We start from the raw sequence: 7,936 nt of genomic DNA on the forward strand, positions 1-7,936 counted from the left end.
AACTTTGAAGCTGATGTGCTTTCCAGTAAATCCTTTTGATTATTTGTCACAGTGTTAGCTGAACAATACTCTTTTAAGGTGTACTGTTTACGTGTTTAAAGCTGTTCGCATGTCATTTTACGGGGTTAAATGATGCAAAAAATGGTTAGAAGTTAGTGTTAAATCAGGTCAATGTGTGGCAAATGGTGTGAAATGAAACACTGACAACAAAAAACAGTGTGGTAAAAAATACAAGACTTTACCGGATATTCACTCTCAAAGTTGTGATGATCGTGAGAAAATAGATGAATTTTTTCAGATCAGAAATTCTCCAGACTTGGACTTGAATCTTAGAAGTTGCGGAGGAACATTATTATTTTATTTACAAGTTTTATTTAAAAAGAATTCAGCTGTTTACCAAATAAATTAATATTTTTTGCCATTTCGTATAAAAAAATATGATTTTCTGTTTGCAATCGGGGATGATTTTGGAATAGCTTTTTTTGTTACATATATATATATATATATATATATATATATATATATATATATATATATATATGTATGTATATACCTTACCAAGTTTTCCACGTGAAACTTAAAAGAGAGATGTGAATCGACCAAGATACACAAATATTTGTAGGAATCGACAAACTCAATAGGAGCCCATTCGAGGATAAAATCAGAGGAAGAACTGCTGGGATCGACTTCCTGTTTGAAAACGGCATCCTTTTGGTTTTGTCGGCTATTGGGACAAGTTTGAGACGGAAACAAATCTGACTGGATGATGGTGAAAGCGGATTGCAAAAGCTGGAAAGCATTAGCAACTGTTTTAGCTCAACAATAAACTGTGTCATCAGCATAGAAATGTAAGGATGCATCAGGAATGCTCTGACCTACATTACCTATGTAGATTATGAAGAGGGACAGCACGGTGGTGCAACTGGTAGAGCTGCTGCCTCTCAGCGAGCAGGTCCTTGGTTCAAACCCCGGTCCAGGGGCCTTTCTGGGTGGAGTTTGCATGTTCTCTCCGTGCATGCGTGGGTTTTCTCCGGGTGCTCCGGTTTCCTCCCTCAGACCAAAAACATGCATGTTAGGCTGATTGGTAACTCTAAATTGTCCCTAGGTGTGAGTGAGAGAGTGAATGGTTGTTTGTCTCGTTTGTCTCTATGTGTCCCTGTGATGGACTTGCAACCCGTCCAGGGTGTACCCCGCCCCTCGCACAGTGATTGCTGGACATGGGCACCAGCGACCCCCGTGACCCAAAATGGAATAAGTGGGTAAAGAAAATGGATGGATGGATTATGAAGAGGGGTGGGACCTAAGACTGAGCCTTGAGGTACACCATTGTTAACCGTTAAATAACTGGAAGAAGTACCATTATGTTGAACACAATGTCTCCAATCTGAGAGATAGTTATTGAATCAACCAATGGTTCGATCTGAGAAACCAATTTCAGTTTATGACACAATATGTCATGATCCACAGTGTCAAAAGCAGGTCTAAGTAAAATGCAGCACAATAATCCTTAGCATCCAATGCTTCAATGACATGTCTGTCTGTTAGCATCTCCTAAACTGCTGATTCAAGATGGCCACCGCAACTAGTCAACCTTAGCAAACACAAAAGTGACTAACAGTCAGTTTTGTTAAAGTTTTTTTGTGGTAGAGAGTCATCCCAACACACACTCTGAGTGTTAACCCATAAGATCTGTGTTTAAAACACAATGTGCATTCATTAAAGGAGTGCTAGTTTCATTCTATTAATATTTCTGTCCTGTTTTATTTTATGTGCATGTTCCTTTTTAAAACCATGTCTGTTAATCATTATGGAAAGCAGATTTGAATCCTTTCAGACATTAGTTGGCAAACCTTCAGCAGACCAAGGACTGCTGATAACAAACTTCCTCTCTGTGGGACTGCCCAGAGGTTTTGTGTCAGTGTTCTGCCGCTTTAATTAAATTAGACACTAAAAGAACATGAGAGGAGGATGTGAGTGAACATTTCACACTTTATCTTTGTAAATTTTTAGTCTGGTCATGTACATTCCAGAGAGACCACGAGAAAGAGAAGACAGACAAACCAAAACAAGCCTGAGTTGCTCCTCGACATCTGAACAGAAGGACACATCAGCAGGTTGTTTGGAAGGAGATTAAAAGACTTGGCCGTGTTTTAAGATGAGGATTATTCAGTGGGTTTGGAGAATGTAGATTGATCCAAGGAGAACTGCAGCGTGTGATGTCTACAGCGTTAGCAAACCAAGTCAGTGTCTGAGTTTTGACTTGCAGAATAATAACAAGAAATGTAAAAATAAAAATAATAAAAAAGAGTTAAAAGTGGACCTACTTGCTTCAGATGTGGCAACTAGATTAATGCAACAGGCTTACCACATTTACTTTATCTGCAAAAGGTTCTTAAGAAGAAAAATGCTTTTTAGAAACAAATAGTTGAAAAAAAAATCAGCTCGTTTCATTGCACTTTGTGAGTGCCCACATGCACAAGAGAAAAGTCCACATTTGTGATGATTTATGCTTCATTAGTACACAGTTACGTCTACAGCTATAAAACACAAACACTGAATACATACAAACAGATTTTGAACACACACATTCAGATAGATTAGATTAATGTGAGGGATTTGGTTGTGCTCATGACAATTCAAAGCAAAAACATTTAATGGGAAAACATTAATGTTGGATGCTGCAGTTCAGACTTGTTATCAGCTGAACTAATTTATGGCGTCATGAAGCAGACATCACCAGGGCACCAGCACCGCAGGTTGTTATATTTGATCAGATCAGAGCGTCATCCTGGGAGGAGTGTTGTTCAAAAATGGTCAACAAAAGTTGACTCATTTCAAAGTTAACCAGAAGTTGAGCAGAAATATTGTTTTTACAAATTAAACTTACAACTGGCACACATGTGGCAGGTTCAGAATATTCAATTCAATTCAATTCAAAAATACTTTATTAATCCCAGAGGGAAATTACAGTAAATGTTGTCGTAGCTCATCATCCTGGTTTCATTCAAGAGTTGCTATAAATGCTGATAGCAGTGGGCAGGAATGATCTCCTGCAGCGAATCTGAAGAAGCTGGCCACAGATACTGATCCGTTCACCCAGATCCAGCTTGCTGTCAGACCCAGTGGGCCTCTCGGTCCTCCTGGGCAGCAGGACTGCCCGAATGCCGAGCAGAAGTCCTTCCTGAGTGATGGTCACTCCTCCCAGCAGTCTGCCGAGCTTCTCGTTGCCATGGACAGACAGCTGAAGGTGCCAGGGGATGATCCCGGTCCTCCCGTTGTCACGAGTCAGGTACTCAAGCACCGCCGCCAGGTTGACGTGAATTCATCCACGGCGCCTCCTTTTCAGCTCATTTGGGATTTGGAGCTGTAGTTGAGGTATTTGAGCTTTTGAGATGTTAATCAGCTGCTCCTGGTTGTTTAAAAAACACCTGGTTGCCATGGTTACGCATCAAAACAAATGCCCCAAAGGAAAAAGGTTTCAGTAAAAATCCTTCCAGCTGCACAGCGTCCGATACCAGAGGAAATAATCATCCGAAAAAAGCGACAACTCAGAATGAATGTGACAGAACATGCAGCCATCCCGAGCGGCGAAACACTGAAGGAAACTGAAGGAGGATCTCAGGCAACAGTTTGGGTAACTATTTTAAAATGTCATCTTTTTTACCTGGATTACTGGACTTTGATGTTTTGAACCACTTTTGTCATGGCTGTTTCAGACGAGTAGGCGGGGGAGAGGGCGGACTCCAGAAACCATCTGAGCACCATCAAACTGGTTGGCCCACTATGAGGAGGTGCTATATATTAGATTGAGTTTGTTGTGGCTCCTCTGACTGATGAAGACTTTTGGATGCAAGACAAAAAATTTCAACAAAAAGAAACTGTTCAGAGGACCTGACTGAACTTTGTTGGGTGTTTTAAAATGTGTACAGTTTTTTTTTAAACCTGAAATAATGTCAAACTCATGAAAATAAAGCTCACAGAACTGGGAACTATAAATGTTCTTAACATGTTGGCTCAGTCAGTCGTTTCTCCAGAGAAGTGCAGCATTTTGTTTATGATAAAATGTCCCACTCCCCAAAAGTCTTGATGTTGCTCATTTGGACAAAAACAAAAAAAGCAAGAACAGCTGATAATAGTTTATTTATTTGCATGTTGATGTATAAATAATGGATTTTCCAATGATGCACTTTGCCTGACTTTATTGTTGTCAATCAGGATCCCAGTGCTGGTTCAGATCATCCGCCTGCTGAATATAAGGAAAGAAGGGATCAATTTGCACCCCCACCCCCACCTCCCTACCCTTTTCAAGCCTTCATGGAAAGCAGTGTAACTTCATAGGGCTCAGGCTGCAGCCAGCACAGAGCTGCAGACCAAGCTGCTCCCCAAAATATTCTGGAAGTGGAAAAGTACCCCTCCGGAATAAACAGTATTCCCAAACAACGTGCAATGAGAGCAACTTTGTTTACGTCCACCCCGCCTCCAGCTGTGACCCTTGGTTCCATGAAATCTGCTCCGTGGCGCTTATGATCTGTCTCGTTGTTTCAACATTTCATTTGAGCTCTTTGTTCGGTGAATCTTCCTCAACACAAAGTAGGCTCCGGACAAAGACCAAAAATCATGATGTCATGAATTTGATCAAATGCAAAAAGATTAAAAAGTTCTCACACACACGTGATTTGAGTCTGTAAAGTGCAATGTCAACAAATCAACAACCGTGACATTCAGATCAGGCATTGTAGCATAATTTACGATCATGTTTACGATAATAAACCAAGTGAACCAGACGGTTTATTTTAGTCTTCAGAGTAAATTACACGCAGCTCCACTTATGGAAGGCGTCACAATACATTTCTGTTTATTCTCAGTGGTCCTTTGGCAGAAACGATTCGCTTTAACATGGACTAATCTACAGCAAAACAAACAAACAAACAAACAGGGGAAGTGGATACATAAAGACAAACATAGTCTGCAGCAAATTATCAGTGATTTGAAACCATGTCCTAAAAAAAAAGCAGACGCATCATTATAAAATTAAATTATCAGCTTTTAGGGAAATATTCATAGAGTTAAATAAGACAACTGTCTAGTCTTATTTATGGAAACATCTTGTTGAAGATATTGTGTCATATTGTTTTTTCGTACATAACTAAAGGGCTAAATGTGTTCATGCAACAAACGCTTGATAAGTAACCCAACTTCTTTGTATTGTGGACACAACTCTGAGTCAGGCCTGGACTTAAATTAGGAGTCAGTACAGAACTAACAAAACATAAATAAAAGAATTTATGAGAACAGATGCTCATGTTATAAGCGTACATGCACACATATGCACGTTACATCACCCCCACCACCCGCACCCACCACGTGCGGAGCAGCAGAGCACATGGAGCGGTTGTTTGGTTGGAAGAGTTGGCTTCCAGCCAGGTCTGCAAGGAGAAACGTTCTCCTTCGTGAATGTGCCAAACGTGAAAAAGCAGCGCTCTGGAATGTATTTTACGTTGAAAGATCACTAGATTAGCACATACTGTATCCCTCAGCGCTGCAGAGGGGAAACAATGGTGGCTGGGGGGGTAAGAGACAAAAAGTTTGACTTGAGTGTGTTGCCCAATCATCTTGCCTTCTACAATTTAAGGAACAGAATGTCCCATATAGAAAAAAAACAAGTAAAAAAAATGGGTGTGTGGAAGAACGAGGTCAGAAATTGTGGAGAATAAATGTAAAGATGTTGGACAAACTCAGGCCTTCAGGTCTTTACAGTTTCTCCTCAACAGGCTGCAAATGAAGAGTTTCACAGTTTGCGTTTAATTTTTTTAAAATAACTTTGCAGTGCAGTTTTTCTTCTGCATCTCTTATTAGCTGCTTCTCATTTCTTTTATTTACTTTTCGTTTTTTATGCTTTTATATGATTGTCTATTGTTGACCGTAACTCATCTGTATTTGTTGTTTAAAACAGGTCTCTCTTATAATTGAGTCCGCGTGACTCAATGGGACTAACCTGCATAAACAAAGGTTGAATGAATGAATAATGGTTTGTAAGCTCAATCGTTGAGGTAGATAAACATAAAAAAGGTTAAATCATGTCTTCTGGACAAGTTTCTTTAAGGGAGAAACGTTTCATCTTTCATCCAAAGACTTCAGTCTGAGGCCTGCCAGCCCAGATCTGTCCCATAAATAGCACCTCCTTGATGTGTTTCAAGCCTCCAGTTGAATTCCAAGAAACCGGCTTCTAACACATGCAACAAAGGGACAATACGTCCAAAACAATCAATCTTGATGCATAACAATCAAATACTTATTATTATATTATTATTATTGATCTGTACATGTATTGCAGATGTGGACAGTGTTTCTCATCATCACGGTGAACAGATCCTCTGATAAATCAACAACACAAACTACATTTAATCTGTTCACTTCTTCTTATTTTAACAAACAACCAGTTGCTTTTTATCGTATACTAACTGATAGATTTGGTTCTTTTTAGTGTCAAACTGACGAAATGTTTAGGTCGTAGCACCGTGAAGACTTTCTTTACATTTTCAGAAGTTTCACTTTTACGCATGGTCTAGAAAACACCAAAAATCCCCTTAGGAGAGGATTTAATGGTCTAAAATGTAACACTTGTTTGATATGGGAAAAAAAAACAAAACATGAATGAATATTTGATGTGATAAATCAGAGTAGAAATAAAGAAACTTCACATAAAATACATGATATAACCATATTTGGATTTTGATTTTTGCTTTTGGAAACTTTAATTCCTGGTTTTCTGGATGTAAATCATATTTTTTTGGATTATTGTTTCCTCTGGTATCAGATGCTGTGCAGCTGGAAGGATTTTTACTGAAATTTTTTTAAGTATTGGACATTTGTTATGATGTGTAACCATGGCAACAAGGCTGTTTTCTACAACAACAGCAGCTGATTAACATCTCAAAAGCTCAAATAATATCTCAACTACAGCCCCAAATCTCAAATGGGTTGAAAAGGATGTTATGTGGACGCATTCTCATCTACCTGCCAGCTGCGCTCGAGTGCCTGACCACTGAGATCCTGGAACTAGCAGGAAACACGACTCATGACAGCGGAAGGACAGGATCGTCCCTCAGCACCTGCAGTTGTCTGTCCGCAGCGACGAGGAGCTCAGTAGACTGCTGGGAGGAGTGGCCATCGCTCTGGGAGGAGTTCAGCCCAGCATTCAAGCGGTCCTACAGTCCGGGGGAACTGAGAGGCCAGCCGAGTCTGGGTGGACGGATCGGACGGCATCTGCAGCCAGTTTCTTAGGATCCACTGTGGGATGGACCTTTACAAGAGATCCTTCCTGTCTACAGCCATCAGTATCTATAACATCTCTTAATGAAATGAGGATAACGAGTTATAACAACAAAATAATTTCCCTCTGGGATTAATAAAGTATTTTTGAATTTGAATTGAATTGAATATAATGTGTATGTCTCCTAATTTTTAAATGGAAAAAAAAATCTCATTAAACAAATTCTAAATTGCTCTTTTGACATTGAGTCAGTGACGCAGTTTGAATACAGTCGGGCCAAAGGTTTTGCATTTCTAACAAAAAAGGTTGAATCATGTCATCTGGACTTCGTTTTTTTTGTTAAAAAGAAACGTTTCGCCCCTCATCCAAGAGGCTTCGTCAGTCTGAGGCCTAGCCATCTGGTATTACCCAGAAGCCACCCTGACTCTTGTGTTTCAAGCCTGCCTCAGATACCCCTGAAGTCTGGCCTTTTCACTAATGGTTTCAAAAACACAAAGTTTGTTTTCTCAGTCATCCAGGTATATAACAACAAAAAAGGTTGAATCATGTCATCTGGACTTCGTTTTTTTTGTTAAAAAGAAACGTTTCGCCCCTCATCCAAGAGGCTTCGTCAGAATGGATGAGGGGCGAAACGTTTCTTTTTAACAAAAAAACGAAGTCCAG

This window comes from Nematolebias whitei, chromosome 3 (assembly GCF_014905685.2).
Source record: "Nematolebias whitei isolate Nwh7 chromosome 3, NemWhi1, whole genome shotgun sequence".
Lineage (NCBI taxonomy): Eukaryota > Metazoa > Chordata > Actinopteri > Cyprinodontiformes > Rivulidae > Nematolebias > Nematolebias whitei.